Genomic DNA, 11006 nt, shown 5'->3' with positions numbered 1-11006 from the left:
CTGAAACTAGACAACAGCTAGCTCTCCCAGGACTTGACCATTTCTCATGAAAATTTCTCAATTTTCTCAGGACCCCTCAAAAATACCATCACCCCCAGACAACAGGAAGCAGTCTAGAGAACATAATGCCCACATTCTCAAGAGGTGGGGTGGGTGGCTTTTGGTCATTCAATGGGTTATTGATGTTTGTCATCATTGTTACTGGTCATGGTCAGGGAGAAAGCTGAACAAAGGATATTATATTCAGGGATCTCTTTCTGAGGGGAAAAGGGGGAATATAATATAGAAATGGTTGGATAAAAGGGTGGATTGTTGAGTCTACTTTTGAACAACCACTAATCTCAAATATCTTGCATTGGTATGGAATTTTATATATTGATAAAAATTTAAGGTTTTTTTTGTTATATTGTATATATGTTTCTATTATTGTTTAAGGTATTGTACCTATTCAGCTCATTTTAAAATGTAATGTAAAGGTTTAGCCCTTGAAAGCTATTTAGGATAATAAAGAAATATAGGTTAATAGTCATCTAAAACAATCAAACTTATAGTCATGTAAGGTATGTTTTCAAGGTCATACAGAGATATATTTTAGATAGACAGGTGGTCTTCAAATACTTCAAAGACCTACAGAATATGGTATTTAAGATGTTTTAATAATATAAGGCTTTTCATGACAGTGAGACACGTCTGTTCCTGGCAGCACCAATTTACTTCAGAAAAAGATGATGGGCATCAAAGAACCTCCTTTCTTGGTGGCAAAAGCTAGCCATTTGAGCAAGAGACTGTCCTTGCCTCAACTGCTGACAATATGTTGTTCAAATTGAACAATCAAGACACATAAGAAGACAATGACAAACTTTGCCAAGATAAAGTAGGATAGTCCTTCAAAATTCCTGCTTCACAGAAGTCTGTCAGATATTCTAGGCCTGTAGAATGAAGATGGATGCCCCAATGTTGCAGAGGAAACTTGGGTGACTATCAGGTAGCCAGCTGTTTCTGTCATTTCTATAGTTTTGGAAGTTGTTTTCTCTATACTTCCTGTTTACTCAGATAATATTATAATATTATATCCTTCTTGGGTCTCTGATGGAGTTGAAGATTAGACAGTTATAGTTACAGTTTTCCTTGTTACCAGATTCAGAAAAGAAACTCACAAAAGAGGTGTAAAGTATATAAGGTTGAGAGATATAAAAGCTTAAATTGTTTATCCAAGAAATTTTTTTGTTTTTATTTTTTGAGACAAGATTTCTCTGTGTAGTGTTGGTGCCTGTCCCAGATCTCACTCTGTAGACCAGCCTGGCCTCGAACTCACAGAGATTTGCCTGTCTCTGCCTCTCGAGTGCTGGGATTAAAGGTGTGCATCACCACTGCCTGGCTTCTAAGAAAAAATTTTAAGGTCTAAAAAAAAATTAGTTGGTAATACAAGTTAGGACAGAAAGTGAATTCGGTATAGAAGTTTAGACTCAGCAAGATAGGATAGATAATGGAACATTTTCTATGAATTTGCCAAATGCAAATGGACTGGACATTGTGAATGTAATTTTTTTTTTTTTTTTTTTTTTTTTTGGTTTTTCGAGACATGGTTTCTCTGTGTAGCTTTGCACCTTTCCTGGAACTCACTTGGTAGCCCAGGCTGGCCTGGAACTTACAGAGATCCACCTGACTCTGCCTCCCAAGTGCTGGGATTAAAGGCGTGCGCCACCACCGCCCAGACTGTGAATGTAATTCTTATCTGATAATTGTTCTTTTTTTTTTTTTTTTTTTTTTTTTCAGAGCTGAGGACCGAACCTAGAGCCTTGCACTTGCTAGGCAAACACTCTACCACTGACCTAAATCCCCAACCCCAATTGTTCTTATTGTATATAGTCTTACTGGGTTAGAATTAAACCTTCCTTTTATTTAGAAAAAGAGGAAAATGTTGTGAGATATTTGACTATACCATGTAAAGATTTGTCACTGTGTTTGGTTTAATGAAAAACTAAATGGTCAATAGCTAAGCCGGAGGTATAGCAGGGACTTCCGGACAGAGAGAGCTCTGGGAAAAGGAAAGCCAGGGTCACCAACCAGAGGCAGAGGAAGCAGGATGGGCAGTACAGAGTAAAGGTAACCAAGCCATGTAAAAGAACATAGATTAAATGTTAATTTAAGTTATAAGAGTTAGTTAGAAACAAGCCTACGCTAAGGATCATTTTTTGTGAGCTGGCAGCCCAAAGAAAAATCTGTCTACACAGGGGCACACACAAAAGCACATATATACACATATCATAACACACATATACACAAACCATAACTATTCAGTGTTTATCTATAGGAAGTGGCTCTACGGATGATGATATCTTTTATTATCTTTTTGAGATTTTAAGATAATTACATCACCGGGCGGCAGTGGCGCACACCTTTAATCCCAGCACTCGGGAGGCAGAGCCAAGTGGATCTCTGTGAGTTTGAAGCCAGCCTGGTCTACAAACCATCTCAGCCTTCCTTAGTTGCCGATAGTTTTTGGTGTAGGGTTGAGGCCTCTTGGGCTTTCCCCAACTACTTCAGCATTTCTATGGTTGTTGTCTTTGTTCAGCTCATGTTTACACAGTCATGCTGGTGAGACTTTGTGGGCATAGCTTCTGACATTCTCAGGAGAGACACAGTCAAACAAAAAACTCACTGATCTGCAGCATCTTATAACCTGTCTGCCTCATCTTCCTCAATGATCTCTGAGACTTAGATGTATCCGTTGGGACTGTACCTGACAGTACAACAGTACCTGACATGGGCCATGTGGTTGAAACACACGCTCAACAACTCTGCATTTTTATTATTTGTAGTTTTCTGGAATGATTTCTATCTGTTTCGAAGAGACGTTCTCTTGTGAAGGGTGAGTACGACACTGATCATGGGTTCAAGGACAACTACTTAGAATATAGTTAGGGATTGTGCTGTTTTAGTAAAGTGATGGTCTCCAAGACCCATGACTTCACCAGCCCTGGGCAGCTGGCTCGGTTTCCAGTACTAGGCATGACTTCCCTCCTGTTGAGCAGGCCTTGCGCCCAGTTAGAGAACTGCTGGTCACAGCCATGGCATGTGCACCACTGCTGCACCCTTAGGGCTATCGTGTCTCGCCGGTCATTGTTGCGGTTCATAGACATCATAGCTGGATAGGACTGTTGGTTGCTTCCCTCATTTAGAAGCTTGCAATGGTGCCTTCTGGTACCATGAAAGTTGGTCCTCTGAGTGGACACTTTCAAATCAGTTCCAGCTCAGGGATCTCCAGACTCTACATCTGAAGTACATGGTGTTCTTCACCATTATGAACTTATCTTGAACTTCTGGGGAGCAACCAAGGGCAATAAAAATGGTCTGTAATGTGTTGGAAGTCTCTTGGAAAACCCTGACCAACACTTGAAAGAGGGCTTCCTTATGTCTGATATTGGGGTTTTTGATCTTGAAGGGAGGACTGTAGACCCAGATGGAAAATTCCATTTAAACTATACATGTAATGTATTTTATACACTGAATGATAATTTTTAATGCCATATAATATTACTATGTTATATTTAATGTTGATAATAAGAATGCATGCACTAGTGGGACATGATGGCACACTGCCTTTAATTCCAGCACTTGGGAGGCAGAAGCAGGCAGATCTCTGTGAGTTTGAGGCCAGCCTGGTCTACATAGTGAGTTCCAGGACAGCCAGAGCATGTAGAGAAAACCTGTCCCCCACACACACCCAAAAAAAAAGTGTATGTGTTTTATAATCAACTTAAAATACATGAGTATGGGGCTGGAGAGATGACTCAATAGTTAAGAGCACTGGCTGCTCTTCCAGAGGTCCTGAGTTCAATTCCCAGCACCCACATAGCAGCTCACAACCATCTATAGTGGGATCTGGAATAAAGTTGATAGAGCACTCATATACATAAACTAAATCTTTAAAAAAGTATAGGTAAAAATGCATGAGCATTATTACAGAAGTAAAAGTTAATCCTTAGATACAAATGTATCAAAGTCAGTCCTATTGCACATAAAATTAAAATTCAGACAAAACTAATCCATAGTGATCAAAATCAAACATGACTGCTATGGAGATAGAAGGGTCAATCAGAAAGGGTCATAGGGAATAATGAGTAAGAGAAATGCTTACTTTGATGTGCACAGTAGTCCCTCAGGTTCATAGATCTATAGAAACTAATCAAATTGTATAAGCTCCATACATTTTTCTATGTGAAGTTTAACTCATTAGAAAAAGCCACTATGGTCAGCAAAAGTGTCACATACGCACAGCATAGATGTCATAGTCCATACGTCTACATGACAGCTCTAGTTATAAGTGTGTAAAACTGATACATACATGAGAGAGTGCTGAACAGATGATAGCGTGGTAACTGGAGACTGAATCAAACGGAGGCTGGAGTCTAATAAAACTTCATTTCCATTTTTGCTGATATAGTATTATTCGCGGGGTGATGTGTGTGTGTGTGTGTGTGTGTGTGTGTGTGTGTGAGTGTGTGTGATTTCTTTTTAATTCAACTCCTTTTTGTAAATGCTGCTGATGTTTTGTGCTACTGTTCCAGGAAATTCTACACTTCTGACATCAGTAACTGCAGAAAACAAAAGGCAAAGGACTGGCAGGGGAAATATAAGAGTGACATGCCACCCAGGGTCTCTTTTGGTTTGTTATTATTGTTGTTATTGCCTGTGAATTTGGACTAAAACTCTCACTTTCCAAAACGTCTCAAATGTTGGCTGTTGGGAACTCCAACTCCCCTCAACTCAAGCATGGCCCTGAACCCAGGTGATCTATCTGACTTGAGGGACAGAACCTCCCTCAGCAGCCTTTTCAAATGACTGCCAAACAGAAGACTCCTACCTGGCTTTGGATGATACTGAAGGACTGTTCCATGTCAGAAATTCCTGCAGGCCTGGCAGTCAGCTGCACTCCCACCCTCGGAGGTATCTTTGCTGAGAGCATCTCTAATCTCTAATATGAAGATGGGAATTCAGTGTATGACTATTGGGGCCCCTACTGAAGGCAAGTTGCCGTTTCTTAGGGTTGGGTTTCTGTTCCATGCCTGGCCTCACTAACAAGGTGAAAGAATGCCGAAGCAAAAACATGACAGCTAAGGAGAAAAAGCAGAGAGTAGCAGAGGGCGTTGCAATGTATGGGTAATTTTACTCTTCTGACCTGCCTCCTAGAACTTAAGTCCAGAGAAGATGAGTTAAGAAAGGCTATACCGGGGCTGGAGAGATGGATGGCTCAGCAGTTGAGAGCACTGGCTGCTCTTCCCAAGGACCTGGCTTCAATTTCCAGCACCCACAGAGTGGCTCACAACTGTCCGTAACTCCAGTCCCAGGGGATGTGATACCTTCTTCTGGCTTCTGTGAGCACTCTGTACACATGGTGCACATGCATGCAGGCAAAACACCCATACACATAAAAAATAATAAAATAATAACTATTTTTTAAAAGAAAAGCTATACTTGAGGAATATTTCTATTGTAACCGCAGAAATTTCCCTGACCTTATAGAGTTCCTGACACCATGGGAAGGAGACATAGCATTCTTTCCTGAGCATGAAGCCACTGATGATGTCGCTTTGCCACAATGGCTACCTGCCGTTGATGAGTAGCCTTCTCTTCTGTGGGAGAACAAGAAGAAGGTGCCATGTGAGTGGTTTCTTTCAAACTTGAGGGGAAAATGTCTTAAGAGTAGTCAACATTATACTAAATGGGGAAAACCTGAAAGTGTTTTGTCTAAAATCTGGAAAAGACAAGCTTTTCCAATTGCCTCCGTCCCTTTTTTTCCTTCTCTTTTTTAAAATTTATTTTTATTTCATATGTATAAGTGTTTTGTCTACATGTATGTATGTGTACCACATGCATGCAGTGTCTGTGGAGGCCAGAAGAGGTCATCAGTTCCCCTGGAACGGGGTTTACAGACAGTTAGGAGCTGCTGTGTGGGTGCTGGGACGCAAATCTGGGTCCTCTGGAAGAGAAGCAAGTGTTCTTCTTTCCAGCCCCATTCCCTCCACTTTTATTCAACATAGTACTTGAAGTCTTGGCTAGAGTGCTAAGACACAAGAAAGAAAGAAAAGTGATATAGATTGTTAGAGGAGTCAAACTGTCCCTGCTTTCATAGAAGTACCATATGCTGACAAGGTGCCATTGGAACTCAGGGTATTTATCCCTTCTTCAGATGGCATGAGCCTACACTTAAAAGAGCTGTAAGAGTCCACCAGAAAATGTTTAGATTTGACGAATTCTTTCAGCAAAGAAGCAAGACACAACAATCATCAGCTTTTTCATATACCCATAGCAAACTAACCACACAGAGAGAGAGAAGGAAAAAAAAACAGAGGAGGGGATGGTGGATGGGGATCTCATTTATAATACTTTCAAAGGGAATAAATCCGAGGAATAAACGTGACCTCTACAATAAAAACTTTAAGACACTGAAGAAAGATTTGAAAAAGTCCCTAGGAAAAATCCTCCATGTTTATGGACTGGCAGAATTAACATTGTGAAACATGCCAATACATTATCAAAAGCAATCTACAATGCACAAAAAATAATTCAAAATATATCAAAGACTTTAATGTGAGACCTGAAACTCAAACAGCTAGGGAAAAGTACTTCCAAGTAAAGACATAGACAAAAACTTCCTGCGAAGGACTCTAGAAGCACAGGGAAGAATTGCAAGAACTGACAAGTGATACTATATGAGCTAAGAAAAAACCTTCTGCACAGCAAGGGAAGTAATGACCTGAGTGACACAGGCCATGGAATGGGAGAAAATCCTCACCAGCCACGTGTTAGTCAGGGCATTACTATCTAAAATTAATATTAATAACTAATATCTATAACTCAAAAATTAAACAAGCCAAACCAAATCACGCAATCAATAAATGGCAAGGGCTGGTGAGATGGCTCAGCAGATAAAGGTGCTTGCCAACAAGTCTTGAAACATAAGTTCGATCCCTGGGGCCAACATGATAGACGTAGAGAAACAACTTCTACGTCGCCCTCTGACTGTGGCATGTGTGTTGTTGCACACCCACACATGCACACACCTACAAAATAAATTTAATAACAAATAAATGATAAAAAAAATGAGCTAGACAGTTCATAAAGAAGTAGAAAGAGCCAATTAATGCTTGAAAAAGTTCTCAACTTCCTTCGTCACAGAGAAATTCTCATGAAAACTGATCTGGGAGCTAGGGAGATGGGGAGATGGCTTGTGGCCATTGTAGGCACTAGTTACTCTACCAGAGGACCCGGATTCAAGCTCCAACACCTACATGGTAACTCTGTTTGCAGGGGATCTGACATCCTCTTCTGGCCTCCACGGGCACCAGACAAGCACATGTGGCCCAGACATACATGCAGGTGAAACAATCATTCACATAAAACAAAAAGAAATATTTTTAAAATATATAAATAAATAAAACTGCTTTGAGATCCCACTTTAACCGAGACAGGTGGCATTAAAAAATAATAAAATAAATGCCATTAAATGCTGGTAAGGATCTGGGAAAAAAAGAGGAGCCCTTACTCAGTGTTGGTGGGACTTGGGCAGCCACCATAGAAATCTGCGTGTCAGGTGGCTGAGCTGCAGCCCTCCTGGATAAGACAAGGGCTTTGAGTCAACAAAGCACAGAGATGCCGGCGCATCTGCAATTATTGCTGCGCCACTCACAGCAGCCAGGAAGTGGAGACAGACCAGATGCCCATCAGCAGCTGAAAAGAAAAACAAAGTCATGACATCTGCATGTTACAGGGAATAAGACAGGCCCAGGAAAGAAAATGTCATGTTTCCCCTCCTATATGGACATATGCATGTGTGTGAGTGTGCTTCTGGGTGTATATGTGTTTATATACATGAGTGTGTTTGTAAGTCATAAAACTAGGAAGGGATTGCCAGGTGGTAGTGGCACACACCTTTAATCCCAGCACTTGGGAAGCAGAGGCAGGCGGATCTCTGTGAGTTTGAGGCCAGCCTGGTCTACAGAGCGAGATCCAGGACAGGCACCAAAACTACACAGAGACACCCTATCTGGAAAAACTGAAAAAAAGAAAAAGAAAAAAAAACTAAGAAGGGATCATGAGAGGGCTAAGAGGAGATCTTTGGGAGCGGGGAAGAAGGGAAGAGATATATATGATAAGAAAGCAGAAAGGGGAGTGTCTGAAGGAAGGACAGGGACAAGCCAGAGGGAGGCAGGAAGTGTGGCGGGTGATGGGAGAGCGGAACACATGACAGAAGTATAATGAGTCATGAAAATGCTGCGGTGAAACCTGTTACTTCCTAGCTAACCAAAACCTTTTTTTTTTTTTTTTTTTTTTTTTTGAAACAGGGTCTCCCTATGTAGCTCTGGCTGGCCTAGAACTGGTTATTTAGACCAAGGGGGTCTTGAACTCGTAGAGATCCTCCTGCCTCTGCCTCCCAAGCACTAGTATTGATAGCAGATTGTAGAAACACCACACCTGGCTCTAACAGGCAAACAACAGAGATGGGGTGAGGAGACAGCTGAGTCAGTAAGGCATTTGCTGCACTAGGTCGAGGACCTGAGTTTGAACCCCCAGAACTCACATGAAAAAATAAATAAATAAATAAACTGGGTACAGCTGCTCATGATTCTAATCCCAACTCTGAAGAACAGCCTGGCTCACCGCGGCTCACTGGCCAGCTGGCCTATACTAATTAATGAGTTCCAAGTCAATAAGGGACTCTGTCTCAAAAAAAAAAAAAAAAAAAAAAAAAAAAAAAAAAAAACAGATGGATGGCTTGAGGAACAACAGCAGACTTGACCTCTGGCCTCCACACATACACAGCCTCAGACATACACATGTACACACACACACACAAATGAACAAACACATACCCTACTTATATCTCTATCTTTTATATTTCTTACATTTGCATCAAAGGTTTGACTGAGTTCTGCAGTTTGGCCATCCTATGCCAGGTGACTGCAATGAGCTGGGTAGGCCAGGAGACCCTCTCATCTCAAGGCTTCAGAGCCTGAGGCAGGGAAATTAGGAGTTCAGCCTGAGCTACACAGCAAGTTCCAGCCCAGCTTGGGCTATATAGGAGATCCCCATCTCAGAAAACAAACAAACAGAAAGTAATTTTTTTTAAAAAAATTAGATCTATTTTTATTATTTTTAATTCTCTTTAGTTCCCCCTCTCTCTCTCTTTCTCTCTCTGTGTCTGTCTGTCTGTCTGGTGTGCATGAATACAATTGCCTAAGGAGTCCAGAAAAAAATGTCAGATGCTCTGGAGATAGAGTTGCAGGCAGTTGTGAGCTGCCAGATGTGGATACTGGGTTGCTTTAATGCCAACTTGTCATGAATTAGAATCACTTGAGTAGTAGAATCACACCCGAAGAATTGTCCTTACTGCCTTGATTAGTGTGGGAAGGTCCATCCTGATGGTGGGGACACCTTCTGGTTAGAGCCCAGATCAGAAAAGGGCTCAAAAGGACGTTTATTCTGCCTTCTGTTGCTTGGCCTTCCTCTTGTTGCGGAGTTGACTTACCCCATTATTGCTGTTGTTGCTGATTCCCTCATTGACAGTAGAACCAACCTTTTCATCTTCCATCATGGAATAGGGACCAGCGGCTCTCAGGGAACTTCCCAGGTGCCCAGAGCCAGACTGGGACTACTGAAGCACCCTGCCTTGTGAGCCAAGGGACTTCTGGGTGTTGCCTCCCCAATGAGAGCTATTCTGGGACTATTGAACCACCCAGCCTCAAGGACTGAGTACCTGACTCTCAGTGGCCCAGGTGTGATTTGGTTGTTGTTACTATTTTAAAGCCCACTTAATAAATTTTGGGGTGTGTGTGTGTGTGTGTGTGTGTGTGTGTGTGTGTGTGTGTGTTCATGTGTGCATGTGTGTTCATCCTTGGTTCTGTTCCTCTAGGGAGCCCTGACTAAATCAAAGCTCCAAACAAATGTGACTCCCACATGCCAAGATCCTAGTAAGCAACTTTGTGCTCACCCCTTGCCCTTGAAAGGAAGTTTCCATTTCAGTTCATCTTTGAAAGAGGTCAAACTCCACACCACTGAAGCTGGTATCATCTTGGGAAGACAGGAGAGAATGTTTACCTTGTGCATCAGATGGCAAAGATTTCATAAAACTTTCTGTGTGTTTCTCTCTTCCTGCAAGGCCTCCACTACTCAGGCGTTGGCCTCAGAGTACCAACCCATTCCTCCAAATAAGAGCCTGGTTAACTCGGCAGAATTGTCTATTGTCCTCCAGACTGAATGCTTAGGACTTCATCCTCCCCCACCTTATACAGCTGATCCAAACTTTTGCACAATTACCTGGGTTTCCTAGAAGGAGAGAAGGGTCCTAATTTCTTTTCTGGTCAACTTGACACAAGCTAGAGTTATCTGGAAAGAACCTCAGTTGAGAAAAATGCCCCCATCAGATTGGCCTGTACAGCATTTTCTTGCTTAGTGATTGATGTGAGAGGACCCAGCCTACTATAGGCAGAACCACCCCTGGGCAGGTTGGTCCTTGATTGTATTTTTTAAAAAGGTAGGGGGGTGGCAAGCCAATAAGGAGCATCCTTCTGAGGACCCTGCTTTGGTTCCTGCCTCCAAGTTTCTGCCTTTAGTTTCTACCCTGACTTCCATCCATTTGAAGAGCCAGGCTGCCTCCATCTTAGTTTCAAAAGCCACCTTATAGTAAAGACAAACCAGGTTCATTCCTGTTTATAATTCAACCTCTGTTTCTCAAGGATTAGGCTGTGCCCCACCTGTAACCTTAACTACAAATGATTCTGTACTGCCTGTTCCAGGAAACGACAACCATGCCTTTGTTTCAAAAAGTTAATTCACCACCTTATAACCCTACCTTTGTTTCAAAAAGGTTGTTATGGCTACCGTGTTATGACTAACTGTTGTTACGACCACCTTGCAATCATGTCTTTGTTTCATGAGGTGATTATGACTAACTTGTTACGCTTCTGCGCTGTTCCTGTAACCTGTCTAGTTTGCCTACCAAA

At 41.8% G+C, this 11006-nt stretch overlaps 1 non-coding gene across 1 annotated transcript; it reads left to right on the top strand.

The window, feature by feature from the left end:
* The first annotated feature begins 5468 nt into the window (after positions 1 to 5468).
* LOC114689692 lies at positions 5469 to 5673 on the top strand. The gene has a single exon (XR_003733953.1). It is a non-coding gene; the product is annotated as a small nucleolar RNA U3 (small nucleolar RNA).
* The last annotated feature ends 5333 nt before the right edge of the window (positions 5674 to 11006 follow it).

This window comes from Peromyscus leucopus, chromosome 3 (genome assembly GCF_004664715.2).
Source record: "Peromyscus leucopus breed LL Stock chromosome 3, UCI_PerLeu_2.1, whole genome shotgun sequence".
Classification (NCBI taxonomy): domain Eukaryota; kingdom Metazoa; phylum Chordata; class Mammalia; order Rodentia; family Cricetidae; genus Peromyscus; species Peromyscus leucopus.
This window is presented reverse-complemented; position numbering and strand designations above follow the sequence as displayed.